The 18,830-nt window shown below is 41.3% G+C and overlaps 1 protein-coding gene across 20 annotated transcripts in view; it reads right to left on the reverse strand.

The window, feature by feature from the left end:
• The window catches only part of si:ch211-285f17.1 (sickle tail protein homolog), a 110,241-nt gene that overhangs the window by 52,695 nt on the left and 38,716 nt on the right, over positions 1–18,830 (reverse strand). The window contains exon 1 of one of the 20 annotated variants that reach the window (XM_031304878.2): positions 13,192–13,371. The exons of the other annotated variants lie outside the window; for them this stretch is intronic. The gene's annotated coding sequence lies outside the window, so the exon portion shown is untranslated. Of the gene's footprint in view, positions 1–13,191; positions 13,372–18,830 lie in introns of those variants that run through there. 20 annotated transcript variants of the gene reach the window in all.

The raw sequence follows: 18,830 nt of genomic DNA on the forward strand, positions 1-18,830 counted from the left end.
AAAGGTTAAATACATAGATATCATCACACAGGAGACTCACAGCATATCTAAGTACTTTTCTGTAGCTGGACTCAATGAAGCATGGCAAATTGATTTTACTGCTGCTTAACCTCCAAGTGGAATTGCTTATTCTGAGTGGGTGAGACTTGTAGATATTTAACTCTAGTGAAATGTTAATACCCTTCCTACTGAATGTACTACAACTTCGATAAAGGTTGACTCATTCTTTGTAATCCTGGAATCGCTATTCACAAGTCTGCAAATTAATCATTTTGCTCTCTGTCTCCCTCCTTTTTTCCACTTCTTTCTTCTGCTGTTGTATAAAAAACAAGCTAAGGGGAGTTAAGAGAGGAGCCGCTTGCCTCTAAAAGACAGCCAGAGGACAACTCAAACAAACAGCTTTGTTTATTGGCCAGCTCCACTCATCAGCACAGACCCCATGTCTGTCTGCTACCCCTCTCTGACACACATCAGCAACAGATCAATCGAAATCAACTAACTAAAGCTATTGCCTTCTCTATACTAAACAAGTTGTTGCTACTTTAGAGAGGCACTGCATTTTCATCGCACCAGGGGGTGCTGTTGAAGATGCACCAGGCATGATGTTCAATGAACAGTGGGAAATTATGTGTAGAGGGTGTGCATCTGTATATGTGTGAACGAGAAAATAAGACGATGTGTGCCTCCTCAATCTTGCACAAGGAAATAAGTTCTACAATGGTTCCTTTGTCGTTTATTAACTGAGACACTAAGTGCTGCTTAATGAACCAGTGTGTTTGTTAGTGTGTGTCTCTGTGTGCAATTATGTGTGTGTATGCACACATGCGCACATGTGTATGCCAGTAAACCCCAGCAGTGTGCACACTTCATTAACTTGTGGCTAGAGTAGGTGTAAGTCAACCTAGCCACCGGCTCAGATGTCTGTGGGTCTCCCTTGACAACCGTCTCTGGGCCAACAGTGAGGCCAGTGGCGTCCTGAGGGGGAGGGATGGAGAGATGCTGAGAACAGCTGCAGCTGAGAGGAGGACATCTACCCAGGAGCCTGATAGGAGGAATGCTACGTCTTCTCTAAACTTCTTTTTTGGAATCTAATTTACTCTAGGTCAACCGCTGCAACCTCCCGAGGACCAGAATCTCCTGAGGAGATCCACCCTGAACTCTCTTTCTGGAAAAAAAGATACGAGTGCACTGGGCTAGAAACGGTCTATTGCAGTTGATTTAATCACACCAAATCCCTGTTGTGAGCAACTCATCTTTTTAACAGGATACCAAGTGTGACTAGGGTTTGCATTTTTGATACTAGTGCCGATTCGATGTCTGAGTTTCAATACATTTTGCCAGGCCAGTGACTGGTGACAACTTTCAATAAACTAGCAGTTGACTTTTTTTTGGGGGGGGGGGTACTGATCCATAAAGCCAGTAGCTGCATGGCACTCCATCAAAATCCTACTTTGCTGATTTTCTCCTGACAAGAGAGCCATGATCTCTCTGCTGAACTCTGGCCATGTGATGATAACTGCACGGTGGATCTGCCTACAGACTTTCAGTACAGACGGTCCATCAGCCTGCAGAATGTTGCATAGGTATTGCAACAGGAACGGCATGAAGTGAGAACAAGTCAAATTCTCAGGCCTCTCGCAAACTGTGTGCTTGTTGATAAAATATCTCTTATCTGTTTTGACAAGTTTTCTCTGTCAACAAATTCAAAACAAGTGTACACAGCAACAAAAATACACACAGGTTACATCAGCACAAACACATATGCATACAGTAAATAAAAGATATGGCTTACTTTGCACAAACAGGCTTAAAATACTGATAGGCATCTGCTATTCTTATCTGGTAATAATTAGATGGAGTAAGACACATTTTAGGACACATGTACATGAAGACCCACTAGAGATATCACAGCAAATTAAAGCAACTTTAGTCTCCTTTGCTGCGGTGAGGTAACTATGCATTCAGCCTGCACATGGCCTTCATTAAAATATGCCTGCTCTCTCACAAGTTTATTAAAAAGTGATTGCGCTGCAATTGATTCTCTTCATAGTGATAAGCAGCTTAGAGCCCGGACTTTGCCAGCCAGTCAATCATGGGTTCCTCACTTTCCCCCATGCATTGCGTATCTCTTCCTCTTCCATTTTCTCTGCATGCTAGCACAGCGTAACCAGCGTACATTTTAAGTGTATTACTACCCAACAGCTCAGGAATGCAATGAAAAGGAAATGTCTTAATAAATCAAATAATACCAAATCAGCATTTGCCATACTGTAAATTCACTGTATGATATTAGCCTGGAGGATAAAGATCTGCTGTTCAAACACCTCAAAAATACTCCGCTTACATTATATTCTCCAAGTGTCTACAACTGTGTGTGTCAGAGAGCTGATGAAACTGAGTGGCTCCATACGGTCCTGCTTTGGAGAGGTGAGTGCTGCTGGAGCTGATAAGTGATGCAGGTGGTGGAGGGTTATGAAATAGGCCCTGTTAAGGGGGGAGCCACTCTAAGAGTCCTGGGAACACTAGTGCCTCTGTCCTAGTCTTTATCTGTGAAAGCTGCTGTGTGCTGTCCGTGTGTCTATGGCTGTGTGTCCCGGTATAGATGTGTGTGTATGTGTGGGTCAGTGGGTGGACTGCATCCAAGCTTAAGGCTCTGTGGAGCAGAAGGGCTTGGAAGGTTTGTGAATGTGGATCAGCTTGGCCAGGCCTATTCAGAGGGTGGAAAATGCATCCTTAAACTGTAACATTGTAGGCTAAGTGCATTATTTCCCCTCAATGCTCTGTGTAAAAATGGTAATGTTAAAGATCTGTAGTTTTATTAAAACACAAAAACATGGTGTGCATACAGTATATTTTCAAGAACTGTAAGAGGAGATTTCTACATGGAATCTCAAGAATGCAGGTGATCAACTTGAGGGGAAGTAAGAAAGGAAACAGCTTTATTATAGTGTAACGGAAATGTTGCAGCTTTCCCATGGGAGAGGTGGAGAAAAAGTGAGCGCCTGCAAAGTTTAATAGTTTCACCACAGTGGGGCCATAATGCACAGCCAGACGGGGATCAGGTCATGGGGTGTATGGATGGCTAGGGAGTTTGTGTGTGTGGGCACAATGCTAACTGCACAGCAGTGCCAGTGATTGATTTTACTCTGTGTACATGGAATAGCTACCTGGCATCATATAACCTTTTATGTTTTTGGCCTCTGTACTGTAATCAACTCCTCCTTGCAGCAAAGCAGGCTAATTTAACGGCCTTATTTATAAAAATTTAAGAGGGAATGCAACAGGCAAGGTAGTAGGGCACTGGGAGTCCTTACAGTATAACGAGACATTTAAAGTCACACTTTTAAAGCTGCTCTAATCAATATTTTGATATTAACAATGGATCAAATGACTACATGTAATGTAAAAATGGGTCACTCATGTGACAAATAGTGACGAGAATTGGCACCTGGCTCTCCAGTTCCCCTCAGTTCATAGGTTCGTATTAGAGCTCTTCAGCTTAGTGTTTTGGTTTTATGACCAAAAACTTTACTGTTTTGTAACATCCAACAACTCTCATCGGCAGACCAAAAAGCTGGTGAATATTTAGCAGCTAAAGAGACAAATATATCTGCCCACTGTAACAGCCCTTAAGGAAAACAGTCAAAGTAAATTTAAAATGTCCCAGTGCATGACCTCCCTGGCTTGAAATTGATGCTTAGCACTGCTTGGTTCATACCAAACATGGTAAAGTAGAAACTGGTCAATTCATGAGGACAGGCAGAAAGCAGTTCCTTCAAGTGCTATTAAGTTAGTTAAATGCTACTTCCCTTCAGGCTATATTTACATGGCTCTCTCTTCTTTGGGAGAGCCAGCTCTGCTTACCCTTTGCTCTGTGGCAGAGGCAGGAACAGGTTTGAAATATATTTGTTTCAACACAACAAGTCTAAAAATAACCTCAGGAAAAAGACACAAAGGCTCCGTGATTTGAGAGGGGGAAAAGACATTTTCAGAGATCCAACTATTTCAGCCTCAGGAGCTAGCCAGACTCCATTGGGCTCGGAGTTCTCTGATTGGTTATTAATGACATCATCCCCAGGGCCAGCCCCCTCCCCTCCCCTCCCAGCCCAACGATGTCATCAGTGCTGAAGCATCTCAGTGATGTAATGCAGGGAGGTACTCAAGTAGCACCCCTTATTTCTTCCCCTGCCTTCCTCTCTTCTCTCCTCCTGTTTCTTCTCTCCATCCCCATCTTTTAATCACACCCTTTCCGCTCATCAGCTGCATGCATCCAGATAAAAATCTCTTCCCACCCATTTATTAGTGCTCAAATACAGGGAACAGAGATTTACAGTAAAGCCTGGAGCAATTAAGAACTCTTAAATGGCTCCTAAATAGGAGGAGAAATGACAGGAGGACAGCATTTACATTTCCTAATCCTGTCTGTGCCCTGCAGCTGTAATTACAATATGGATCAGAGATCATGCTCGTATTTTTCCCACAAGGTGTTACTAAAGACATGGGAATCCACGTGGGCATGACATCATTAAGTTAGTTATGACTGCTCTGGATAAAGAGCACACTCACTATTCTGTACATATATATATATATATATGACTACAAGACATAAGTGTAATTAATGTAGTGTATTAATGTAAATTACAAGTGTAATGGGATAACTTTGACTACAGATACAAAATCTACTCAAATCAAATGGCACAGTATACTTAAACACGCAAATGTGTAGTCCAACATCCGAGTGTTATGTCAGTGTACCCATTTGATTTATTCAGACCATTTCATCTTTTTGGCTAGGCCTTCACATCTGTTTTTTAATCACAATTTGTGTGTGAGTGTGTGTGTGTGTGTGTGTGTGTGTGTGTGTGTGTGTTTGTGTGTGTATGTGTATGTGTGTATGTGTCCTGGGCAAACATCCAGAGCTCAAGCGGATTAGCGAGGGGACTCTACCCTGATCAAAGCAGCACAGAATCCATCTTACTGGGACATACTGTGTAACACATAACCCACATGGAAATGATACTGTAGATGCTGCAAACCCATGCTGTAGACCTCCAACTGCAGTGCAGCATAGAACCTTAAAAGGGAATAGTTAACATTTCTTATATGTTTTTCCTATCGTCGAGACAAATTCTGATCAGAGGAAAAACTCTCTCCCGAAGCTGGAAATCAGAGAACCGACTGTCAAACTAAGTGCTGTCATCAAGTGTGAAGTTTGCAGCTGCTCCATAGAAAGTGTACTAGTTAATAGTCCAAAGAGAATGAACCGGTTGTTTCTGGAAAAACAGCAAGCAGAGATTCCCCCCAGTGACATGGAATAATTTTTGGTTTAGAGTTTACAACGACACAATAACAGAATGGAGACCATTGCAGCAGAAACAATATTGCCGCATGCCGCATGTCATACCAGGAATAATGTCTGTAACAAAGTGGATTTACAGAATGAACACAAGAATGTTTGTGGTTGGTATGGCAACTTTCCTTTTATTTTTCAAGACTGCCAACATTTATAAAAAAAATAATAAATAAAAAAAGTTAGCAGTTTGAGGAGTCACCTTAGCCTTTAAGTTGCTATTTTATGTGAATAGTTAATGAAATGACTATTAGTAATGTGAAAGGAGTCGGTTGTTGAGATAAATCCACAGAGAATTAACACCCAACTCTCCAGTTCCCCCTAAGCTTCACTGTTTGATTCAGTCTCACGGCTCACATCAACCCTGTTTCCAGCAGCAACAGAAAGTTGTTTTCAGTGGGGAAAAGCTCTAATAAACCTACTGTTCACCACTTGCCCATCAACAAATGACAGACAGGCAAAGATAGCGACAAACTGAAAAACATAGTGGAGAATTTAGCAGCTAAAGACACAGAAGTTGGTGGAGACCAAAAACAGAGCTAAAAGAGAGTGAATATTGGATTTACATTTGTCAGATGGCCAGAAACACAACTATGTCAACTTTATAAAGTAATGTCATGTTGTATTTACAGCTTGTTGTGCTGCCCCCAAGTGGAAAACAAAGTTTTAATTAGGGATGCACGGAATCCAGATTTTTGGGGTTCGGCCGAATACCGAATCCACTGGTTAATATTCTGCCGAATCCAAAACCGAATACCGACTCCTACTCCCATCCTCAGTCCATTAACATAGTAAACCTTTGCCGTACCTGAAGTTGCAGCATTTTGGCTGCTGTCTGTAGATTCCTTCATGCACAACTCGTATTCTTTCAGATGTTTCATACGCAAATGTTTTAACAGCAGCGATGTTGTGTATTTTTTAGGGTCTTTGCCACCACGAGACAAATCGGCATTGCAAATTGAACATGTAGCTCGACTTGAATCGAACTCAAATCTTTTGACTGAAAGTACTGCCAAACAACACTTTTTCTGCTCACGAGTTCCATTTTCACTTTCTCACAGCCTACTGCATTGAACGTACACCTACGTAAACACCTTTCCGTAATCAACGGCGGCGTCAGTACGTCGACCAGTGTAGCGCGCGTAGTGCAAGCATGGGGTTCAGTGGAAAAAAATGCTAAGATTTGGCAGAAACCGAACCCCATCAAAAAGCTCAATATTCGGCCGAATCCGAAGCTGAATCCTGGATTCGGTGCATCCCTGGTTTTAATGGGAAATTGACATACCTTTTGACATTATAGTCTATACAAGTATTACAAACAATGCAAAAATAATACACATATTACAGATAAAAACGCCTGCTTCCCATTGTTGCACATTATGCCTTGCTGCACATCTGCAACGAAACTCATCTTTAGATCATCTTTAGTTTAGACGATTATTGGTCGACTGATTGGGGCCCGATGAAACCAAGTAAGACATGCATTATGGATGCACTACCAGTAAGTTCAGATTGAGATAGTGACTGTAATTAAGTCATTCTCCAGCTCCACAGAGAGTCCTCCATCAAACTGTCTGAGCTTGACTGAGAGACCAAATGGGATGTGTCTGAGTCTAATAATAAAAGGCCTCCTCAACCATGGCTGGGATTTGTTCGTCTGCCCTGAGCAGATACTGAGGAGCTTTTGGCTACATTAACAGGAAGCTTTAACAGAGGGTAATATGAATTGATATCTTAATAAGTGAACAAACCATGTAAAGCACATTCCTCCTTTTGAATGGCTTGTTGTATGATTGGCAGTCCACTGGTCAGACAGGCAACTCGCCACATTTCAACACGGCTGCATAACACACACACACGCATATAGCTGATACAGCGCCCCATCCCTTCCCTTCCCTCGGCTTCATTATGTACATAGTGAGATGGTTATTTTGCGATGCCTCTGTGGCTAACCACCGTCATCTACCACCTAATGGATTTAGCATGTGCCTAGCAGCCCATTGGCTCCAGTGGTCTCAGGAATCGGGAGCTCAAATGAAGCGAGGCATTGTTGTGTTGCTGCCGGGAGGATACACGCTCCTTAGAAAGGAAAACCTGACGGAAAGGAAACCTCGAAACAAAGTGCTAAGAAAAGGTGATAAAGGGCACTAGGGACAGAACTGTATGTTGGTGTGTGGGGGAATGTGTGTGTTAAGGGGCTGTTTCCCCTCTTCCTGCCATTATAAAAACTAATGGAAATGTTCAGAACTTGGTGGAATGTTCTGTGGCCTTGAATTTTAAGGTAGAAGCAGAGTGGGATCTTGGGGGAATGGAAACTCTAAGCAAACCAATACTAGCCATAGTTCCCCCCCCATTTATGGGAAATGTAATGATAGACTGGTAAACCTAATGACTGCCCCATAATATAGATAATATCTGTAAAGATGAGCTTTAAAATATAATGTTGTGAAGGAGCTTTTAGGCTAAAAACTCCAGAACCCTGTCACTACTGGGCAGTCTAAAATGGAAAATACCTAAGGCCTATTATGATTTTCGTCTATAAAGACTGCTAAGATGTTACCTATTCAGAGTACTGAGATGAAGCAGAAAGGTAAAAGACTCAATGCAACATTGAAAATGTCAGGTTTTACAAGATGGCTTTCATTACTCTGAGGGGAGCCTGGGGTAGAATAGCTCATTGGCACAGGAGTGCAGTCTGGAGAAGAAGATCTGGAGTGAAAAAAGCTAAAAAAAAAAATACTGAAAAGGGTCTTATTCAATGAGACATATGATAGTATGTTGCATCTAGCGATATTTTATGATTTTCTTATTGTCAAGAAATCCACTGAAAAGACCAAAACCAATGATACAATAAATAAATAGGTCTCATTAACAAGTATTACCTATGTAGCTTATTCCTCTACGTTCCTCTAGGTGAAATATTTTTTTTTCTCATTATAATGAACATGGGAACTGTAGTTTATTTTCAGTTGATCCATTATACACTATCCTGGTGCCTTAGATACTAGCAAGCACATCAAATCTGTGACTAAAAATTGTCCCCAACAAAAACACTATTCACCCGTTTGAGAAGTGATCAACATTGCTGCCACAAAACGTCCCTGCCACAAAATTCTGCGTCTATCACGTGCGTCAAAATCTGTTACCAACTGCAGCACGGATTTAAAGTTAAGAGGTGTCACACTTGTATAATCCTACTACCACTTGAATAAAGTCCTCAGAGTAAACAGACTTGTACCTTCACATATACATACATGGTGCAAAAATAGCAACTATTTCTGTATATCTGCATTACATTTAGCCCTGTAATGGTTTTATTTGATACTCATTAAACTGCTCCTCTGGGCCTCTTTCCAGTATTTACATGGTCTAGTCTATTTATCAGTCAGAGCAGGAAGGAGTTTTCTAAACAGACCAAAACAGACCATGTAGAAGTAGAAGACAGGTTTCCTCAAAACTTCCAACTCCAGAGTTAAGGTAGTTGCTGCTCCTAGAATAGCCCGGCTTAACGAAAACATCCTGTGTGTCACAGGCTTTACAGAATATTTTTTAGGAATAAGACTTTTTTAATCTGAACCGTGGCTAAATGAGAGTGTATTAAGTTTGTCAGGCAGAGTGGTAATTATGAAATCATTTCACGATAATGACTCATTAGCAAGCGGCCAAATTGGTCTATAGAGAACATAAAAAAGCTAACATCTAAGGAAAAAGGTCAAGACACTGCAGGTTGTTAAATACTGCTCAGGACAGAAGTCTCATCCATATTTATTGGGATTAGGCAGCTTTACTAATCAAATTCAAACTTTTCATAATTAACAATGCTTAATGCGGACAGAAAAGGTGCTTTATACACTTTCAAAGATTGAGACTGACATGTGCACATACAGTTTTACAGGCCTGACACATAAGGGTATTTGTAGAGACAAATTATAATTACAGGTGCACTGAATTCAATCTCCCCTCTAACCTGGCCTCATTCTTTGTCATTCAACTCTCATTTTGCCTCATGATCAATTTGCGGGGAGGGTAGAGACAGTTGTAGACGGATGGACAAAAACATACAACTCCTGTTAATGTGTAAACAAAGCATGTCTGTCACTGGACAAAAACAGTCCTGATACGTTCTTGTGTGTTGTGGGAGGCACCACGTCAAACCAAATGCCTAAAGGAGTGGACAGATGACGAGAGAGGCGGAGGGATGTTTACACTGGGAGAAAAGAGCTGAGGGGGATGGGGGTTAATAGCGACTGAAGAGTGTCAGAACAGTTTCTGCTTGAGCCTCTCCTGCCTCTGTCTGTGAGCCTGTGGGTGGGGAACATTTGTCTTACCCCCCTTTTCATCACTGCCAGAGAGAGGTGATGGTAAAACAAATTACTTCACTGAATTGGTGGAGTCAGTGAAGTATTTGAAACTTATGAGCGTCAAAAAAAAGATGAAATTGTGTTTGTCGTCTAATTAGGACAAGAATGAAGACTCATTTCCTGAATTAAAAAACAACTTTTTTGACCAATTACCAGATGTTTTACAGTTGTCTTACTGTGGATCCACCCATTAGTAGGTTAACCTAAAGTGACTTTTCTAACATTCTCTTTGCAGTGAGACCTACAAAGAAAATCTAATGTTATGTCTTGGCAAATTTTCCATGAGCTCCACCAGCATCCAACATCACGACAGGAAGCATGATTTCTCTCTGTGGATAATCCTTGTCACAGAAAAGCCTACAGCATCGACTGCAGCAAATGCCGAGGTCTAACATAAGCCTCTACTATTGCCCAACAGCACACAATAAGAGACAAAATCAGGGAAACGCATTTGCAATACTCTGCAGGAGAGATTTTTTTTTGCATCCAGGATATTTACTTGGAGCTGAATGTTCTTTTCTGCTTTAGATATCTTCCAGTGGTTGAAACAATTATTCAATTCCATTCAGACCAATGGTGAATATAAAAAAAGGCATGGGAAAAGAGGGAAAACTGAGACTGACACTAATGAATCATTATTAGTTGAACTACAAATCCTTATTAAATCATTTTCTGCTGGTCTGTCACATTTCTCTGACATTATCGGTTCAATGAAAGTCATCTCACTTGCATCCAAGAGGAACACAAAAAGTCTATGTGTATAATAGAAAGGGCTTATCTTCTGCTCCTTTAAAGGGTGGCAGGCAAGATAAGGTGGTATATACTGTACTTTCATAGCAGAAATACAAGATTGCCTGCAACTGTTCCACATAAAATTATTTAGCTCAAAATGAGGTCAATATACAACGAGTAGAAGTCAATTAATATGATAGAGATTTAGACGGATTACCTTGCAATCATCCCACCTCTATTAGACTCAAGTTGTTTTGGCCATAAGGATAGCTTCTGATCTAAGCTGCTGAAATGATAGAAAATCTTCCTAGAGGACAATATGAGTTAATAGCAGCTAATTGAGAACATAATTTGCCTCAGGAAAAATCTTAAAAAGCTTACTGAACAGAACTGTTAAAATGATACCAGCAGTGGACACTTTACTGTCCCATTTTTTTTGTGTAATTTGGGTTAGCTGAACCTATAATATTGCTTCAACTTAAAAGTGAAATATGCATTAATAGCATTTTTTTCTGTGTCTTTCTGTCTTTTTATCTCTTTCTGTATCTTTACAAACTCAAACAAACTAATGCACTTTCAGGAGCTTCATTCAGTGGGAATGTTTTATCATATCCATAACTCAACCACCAATCAGAGCTGAAATGAAAGCTCTGTAATGAGGTTTGATCAAACCCTGAAGCTCAGTGAGCCTTGGCGTGAGCTGGCTCGGGGCCCAATGAGGGATGACAGTGCAGACAGCTCGCAGGAGAAACACCTGGTCAGGCCTCCCTCCCCCTCACCCCTTCCTGGCTTCAGCGCTGCTCGGCCACATGCCACTGGCCAGGTGTGTTTCCACCGAGCGCAATGTCCCGTGGCAGCCATCAAACTCCACAGCCACAGATTTGCATCAGCTAATACATATGGCCCAGGTTAGTGCTTGATCTCCTGCTCAGATCCAGACATGATCTGTTATGTCTGGATGCTGACGCAAGAGAGCAGTCCAGCAAGGTAATCAAGTGGTCAAGACGTAACCTTAGAGTACCATGATGATATCAGACAAATGTAGGCATATGTTCAGAAGCTACTGTGTGCCTTTGCTTGTAAAAACACTGCCAAAATCACTGTGCCTCATATGTTAGCATTTAGACAAATAGCTTGGCTGAATTAAACTGGCAGCCAAAGCACTGCCTTAGAGGTAATAACAGTTTCCTCTGGTCTTGTGACAAATTGACAACTCGCTACATCAGCAAAGCAGAGAGAAAACTTGTGAGAGACAGTCAAATGCTGTCAAAGTGCCGGAGCGAGCGATGAAGGATGAGGTCCAGGGGGCTCTGGAAAGAGTGCAAGGGTGCAAGCTCATTTGTCTTTCTGACTAGGCACTCCTCTCAGACCTGGGAGCTGAAGTTGATATACTCATTGCTGAAAGAGACACAACAAATCACAACCATCACTGAACACCTGACTGTTAAAAAGTAGCCTAATGGGAAATTAACATATCTGTATTACCCCAGAATTAAATACAAAAAATGGCTAATTGTGGGCTGCAAAAGGGTGTTACGTACAAAATTCTGTTTTTCTAATAGGATGTTGCTTTTGATGATTATTTACACTATTAGATTTGTCTGGATTTTTGATGACTAATGATGATTCAAAAAAATGTAAACCAAGTTAGACATTGAAATTCATATCAAACAACTACATGTGAATGGCTGTGAAATTAGGTGTGATTTTTCCATTTGCTTATGCAGGCCAGTCTTTTCCAGATGTAAATCTACTATACAGTGGAAAAAGTTAAAGTGGTATTGGAGAGCTCCAGACTGGAAAATAGGCTTGTTAAGACAGCAAAATGCTTAAAATGATGTTTTATTTGCAGTGGTGATAAACTAGTGAAATAGTAGTAACTGTAAGGCATAGAACTCAGATAAAAAGAGAGATCACTATTTACAACAGTTTACTGCTCTGCCTATGAATCTATGTGACATGTGAGTAACACCGTGTCTTTGAAGTTGCGAATTGACATTGATGTTCACTTTGAGAGGAGAAAAGCAGCATCTCCCGGTGGGGAAATAAACCAATTCATTTGATCCAGAGAGCAAATAGCACCATACATAGCCAAATCTACAGTAAATCTGATCTAAAATCAGCTACTTTTATCTACAAATGTCACTCCTCTGCGATCTAGAAAAGGGACATTCAGAAGCAGTGAAAAAGATTAAAGACAAGTTCTGTAGAGTGCAGAGTAGACGATTCATGTTACAAACAGTTTGGATTATGTTTTGTGAGAGTGACCGTGATGTTTTCAAGTTCAGCCCCTCATGGTCTGACCCTCACCACTCGTCTCCCCCATTAGCTTAATTAGACACAGCCACACACACATTAGATGGTCCCCTTTTTGCTTCACACACTGAATAGCTGGCTGCAGTTCAAGGCACCACAAAAACAGCTATGCAAAACAAGCAGCTTTCAGAGCCAGGGGAAACCATCAGCAAAGAGCACACACACATTATGAACACTACGCTGTGTGCCATTCAAAAAACCCTCTGGAATTTAACATTGACATTGCGTGCAATAATAACAACAAGCCACTCCTCAAGTGATGCAAGAATATTTGCCTTAGAATACATCGGTTTGAATCCACAGAGGGATGTGACAGTGAAGAAAATGGGTGTTGTTTGTACTCACATGTAGCTGAGTGAGCATCTGTGCGTTTTTAAGTTCACATCTGCGTGAGAGAGTGAGTGTGTTCTTGTATGAGATGCAGCTACTCACCTTTCTTTTCTGGCTCTCTGCTCTTCAGTTCGTCCTGATAGAAAACAGTCTTGGACACAACCAGAGTGACACAAACTAACTAACACACCGTCGCAGTCCCAAACTTTTTGCTCTCTCCCAGCAGATCTGCACACTTCCCCTACTCCCCCTCCCTCCCTCTCTCTCCCCCTCTCTCTCTCTCTCTCTCTCTCTCTCTCTCTCTTACTTCAGCACTTCCTGGGCTGCTGTTTATGCTCCAATCAGGCCATTCAAGAAACCGCCGTGCCCCTCCGCCCCCTCCTCTTCCTCAGCCAAAAGCCATTGTTTAGCGGGGGCTTGTCACATGTAGACGTCTGTGCGTGTGTGTGTTCCCTCTTGACCAAGACGGCACCTCTTACCACTACCCGAAGTCTGACTCCTCAATCAGGAGAAGAAGAGTGAGGAAGGAGCCAACTACAAGCTGAAGACGGAGGATGGGAGCAAAGCTGGTAGCTGAAGAAAAACATATGGAGGGGGCTTCCTGCTTGAATTTCTTACTGGGATACACATTTTCAGACATGAGGAAAAGGGGGATAGCAGTGTTGAGGGTGGGGGTGTGTCTGGAACTTTCTCTCCAAATCCAACAGCTTGATGTTACAAACCGCAACCAGGCTCAGCCCATCGTAGCCCCCAGAGAGCCTCAGAGGTTTTTCTCCAAAACAAGGCGCCTTTCCCATAGTCTCGCAAAAGTGTTCACCACGATACCTCAACCCCTTCTCCCAAAGCCCTAGCCTCTAATTCACTGTTTCACAAAGCCAGCCAAACACAGCCAGGCCAGCTCTTTCCAGGCTATCAGCTGAATAAAAAAGGGTGGAGGTGTGAGGGCGTAGCAAGGTGAAAGGTGATGCGTGGGAGGAGACAGGTTGACAGCAGCACACAGAGCTTTTGTTGGTGTTGTTAACATTTCCATCATCGCATAATGGTAACACCTTGTGGGTTGTGGAAGAGTTCAGACCCAACTTCAGACATTCAGGTGCAACTTAAACCGCACGTTTTACTTTCAAGTTAAAACTTGAACGGGAAGTAAAATATATATTCGGAATAAGTTAAATTGGATTAAATGTTAACATAGACAGTCAGAGGATAATTTTAAAGGATCATTATGGTTTATAACAACTTGGGCCTTTTAAATTGTTTGGGTAGCATTGCACTCACCAAAGTAATTACTGAGATCTGGGAACATGGTGAAATGTGTTAAAGGGGCACTCCAATGATTTAGTATTGCACTTTGATAAAGCTGGGGGACTTAAAAAGTGACGAAAAGGTCGAAGCAGTGGAGACAGTGATATCCTGACTATTAGTACCTAGTATCCTAGTAAAAGTCGATCTCCAAAAACACATTTCCAACTTGATAGCATCTTTAATAAGACCCCTTCATGCCTTGTAAACACCCACATTTGTCAAACTCCACATCCCCAGTTTGTTGTAGGCTTCATGTTTTAAATTTGTCTCCAAGCCCAATTCAAGATAACCCCAATGACATCATCAGGGTGTTTTTTTACTGACTTTGGAGAGCCCCCTCTAGAGCCACAGAATACATTTTACAACTGTTTTCATAGGCTGAGTAGTACTCCACATGATTAATTAACTGAACTTGATGTGTAAAATCGGTGGAGTTCGCCTTTATACCCTGTATGACAGTCTGACTTTAATGCTGCGTTCCAAGAGCTCAACTATCAACTTAGTGAGTACAATGCTATTATTACAGATCAAATTGATGGCCGAAACTATAAAAATAAGACCCAGTTTGTAATAAACTGGAGTTATCCTTAAGGTGGAATCCAAACTTGAAATGAACAAACTAAACCTCTCTCCTCTGCCTTCCTATCCACTCTACTCATTTTTTTCTTCTCTCTCTCCTATAACCTGTCCTTTCTTTCTGCTCTGAATGCAATACATTCAGTCAGTCCATCAAGCCACATGGGCAGATTGGGGAGCCTCTGTGCCAGGTTAGACTCAGGAAACATTCATCTTGTTGTTTAGTCTGGGCACCATGTGTTGGAGCGGGGAGGCCACTCTCCTCCACAGACCCCTCCTCTTGTGCACACAAGCACAGAAAACCCCACACTGACAGACATGATCTGGACATTTACTACTGTGGTTCATTGTGTAGTGGCTCAGATGCACAAAACAATGGAACTTCAAAGCGACAGTTGCTACGAAACAGCACCAACATGAAAAGAGAAAATGTGCACTCATATAGTGGATCAGGTGTGTCAGCATGGAGGCTTTGTGCATCAGCATCTATTTCTCATGCTGCTTTAATCACATAATAAAGAATGAGATGTTGACTCAGAGCAAAGAGTCATTTATGGAGCAGATAACCAGAGGCAGGTACTGCAACTGTATACAGCACAATATCTGTGCAGCTGTGTGTATGTGCATATGCTCGTGAATGTGAATTGGACTCATGGCACCATGTGAAAGTGGAAATGCCTTGACATCACTTTCTTCCTACATGAACAGTATAAACAGTGACTAATCCATTCATGCTAAATCCTGCCATTGCTGAAAAGAGACCCAAACAAATGGAGAAGGGAGACAAAACAAATCATAACTGTTGGGATTTAATAGTGAGAGAGCAGGTGAGGATTACACCTGAAGCTATTCAGTTTGGAGCCTCAGCCAGTGGCAGTCTGCTATGGAGGAACCGTTCCTGCAGTCACCCAGTGAATGAGCCACCTGTGTGTCTTGGAAGACATCAAACTTGGCTGCGCTTGTATAATATGACTTGAGTAAAGAGAGTGAAATGACAGCCACTTTGGCAATTTGCTTCCAGTAACACAAATGTCAATAGACTCAGGAAAAGAGATTCAGTAGCTTCATGGTCTCAAGACAGCTTAAAAACATTTTAAAAGATGGGAAAATTTGTGCCAGACACATTTGTGAAATTCAGTAAAGATGGGTCATATTATAAATAGAACTGGATGAGAATCCAACATGATAGCTTGTCATGTGGCCCCTTTAATCCAGCTGTTGCATTGTTGCTGGGTATTATAAATAGAACTGGATGAGAATCCAACATGATAGCTTGTCATGTGGCCCCTTTAATCCAGCTGTTGCATTGTTGCTGGGTATGCTGAAAAAACGCTGCCATGCTGAAATGTCTATGGGGATATGCTGCTGAAATTCCCATACATGAAAACATGAAGGTTCAGCAGTTATCACTTAGATATCTGAGTCAAAGACAGGAGAAAAAAAAAAATCACATTTTCAAATAAAGTTTTATAATTTATTTTTAATTTTACTGTTGGACCAGATACAACACATGACACCCATGTCTACCAGTGTAAAAACAATGTTAACAGCTTTACTCAGCTATTCTTTTTTTAAAGATTATTTTTGGGCTTTTCCGCCTTTATTTGACAGGACAGTTGGGTGAGAGAGAGGGGGAAGACATGCAGGAAATTGTCACCGGTCGGACTCAAACCCTGGACCTCTGCGTCGAGGCATAAACCTCTAATTATATGAGCGCCTGCTCTACCCACTGAGCCAACACGGCCACTACTGAGCTATTCTAACGCTTTCCTTTGACCCCCCCCATTTAGCATTTATTAGCAGCATATAACATTAGACGCAGATATAAGGACATTTTTATTAATATATTAATATTTAAACAGTTACTATATTGATAACACAGTAATACATCCTTACAGTATTTTATAAAGCAGTTTTTAACTATTTAATACTAAAATAAATTATTCACAGATGGGTTTAAAACTATTTCACTAATACAGTGAGTATTAGTAGAGTTTGAAGGTTCATTCTTGATCTTGGAAATGGTAGCATGACAAAAAGAAAACAGATATTAGATTCCAGATATTTTCCAGACCTTTCAACCACATCTCATGGACTTTATCAGTTGTCACAGAGACTAAATAAGGCTTTATAAATAAAACCTTCACCAAATGTAATGAATATTAATAGAAATAAATACAATAGCATATATATTAATATAATCCATTAATAAAAACATACTTTCTTTCATATTTCATTAAGTTATGTTATAGTATTACAATATTGCTATATTATATTGTTAATCATGAATTAACTGTATAATTGTGGATAAATGCATTAATAAACACAAATGTCGTACGTTTTTATGTGTGTTATGATACACTGGAAAACTAGTGTATCATATAGGTTTGACAGTGAAAAGTATTGCTGCAGAGTCATTTTCACTTCAGTACCCAGAACCTCAGAGTCAGTGTCTTGCTGGCTCACAGTAGGTTTCAGTTTGCAGGGCATCTTTCTACCAAAGAGCAGAACAGAGTACAAAAAAAAGAGGCACCAAAGGCCTTGGCTGCCATCCAACCAGATCCCACTCTAGCTCGTGGACCGAGCTGCCTTTTTTCATATATTTAGCCTCAAATCACCCAAAACCCTGGTGAGCTTCTGCTCTCTATTTTAAAGCCAGTTTCATAATATTCAACAGGGAGGCTGGAGAGTTTAGCCGATGGCAACAATGGACACTGGTCTAGTATGATCTCTGAGTCAGTGTTGAACACTCCGAAAGTGCATGAAGAGAAATCTTCTGAGTTAATCACTTTACCAGTTTCAGTCTGAAGATGATGACTATTCTTACATTATGCAAATAATGCACAACACTGTGCGTTGAACCCCATATTTAACCCGTCACAAACACATCTGTGTCAAGATACCACAACTCATGCTCATAACTTGATGTAGCAGCTTGGTGAATGCGCCTGCCATTATAGATTTCTGTGTAGGAGAAGTTAAACAGCTATTGATTAAATAAATTAATAACAGCCCAACGTAATGAGAATGTGAAGTGAGAGGTGTGAGATCAGACCCGGGCTGGAGAAGTGAATGTGGCACTATGAGGCCAGTCTGATTGTCCTGTGGCCCGCTGCAACAGTGACAGAAAGGAACAATAAGACATAACTCACCCGGGGAACATAGCACAGAGGGTCAGAGGGGTCCCATGACTATTTTTCTGTCTGTCTGCCAGTCTGACTGTTGCTCTCTCCGTCTCTGGGTGGGTGGCTGGGCGCACACACACACACACACACACACATGTCTGAATGCAAGTGGGAGCATCCATGAAGCTGTGGTTAGACAGATTACGTCCTAGAGATAACGTGAGTTTATCATTCTGTGGTGAAGACTGGTCAGTGCTGATCAGTCTTCCAGTCAGACAATCTCAGATATGTAAAGCAAAGTACGTGACAGCCAAGACTGGGTCAACAAAGGTATCAGAGATTACAAAGCAGAGAAGTGCCAGCTTCAGAGTCAGGTAAGAGCAGCTGCAGGTGATCTGAAGACCACAAGCCAACCTGTTCCCAGATCTCAGGTCTGAATATTCGACTGAGCAGAAATACTTAGTAAAGAAATATCTAACTAAAGTAAATCAAAAAAGTGCTTCTCTTACTCAGTGACTACTGTCAGGATCAATTAAATTACAGAGGAAACAAAAGGACTCACAATGCAGAGAAAATGCCTTCACATTGCTGAACAAACTATATACTGTAAATACATACAAATATTTATGCACACATACTCTTTTGTAATGTGAAGAAGTAGCTAGTACTGCCGATCCCATTGTGAATCAGCTTTTGCAGCTTTCAGATCATTATTGGTTTACTGGCCCGAATGGATGA

The sequence above is a fragment of the Sander lucioperca genome, chromosome 23, assembly GCF_008315115.2.
Source record: "Sander lucioperca isolate FBNREF2018 chromosome 23, SLUC_FBN_1.2, whole genome shotgun sequence".
Classification (NCBI taxonomy): Eukaryota; Metazoa; Chordata; class Actinopteri; order Perciformes; family Percidae; genus Sander; species Sander lucioperca.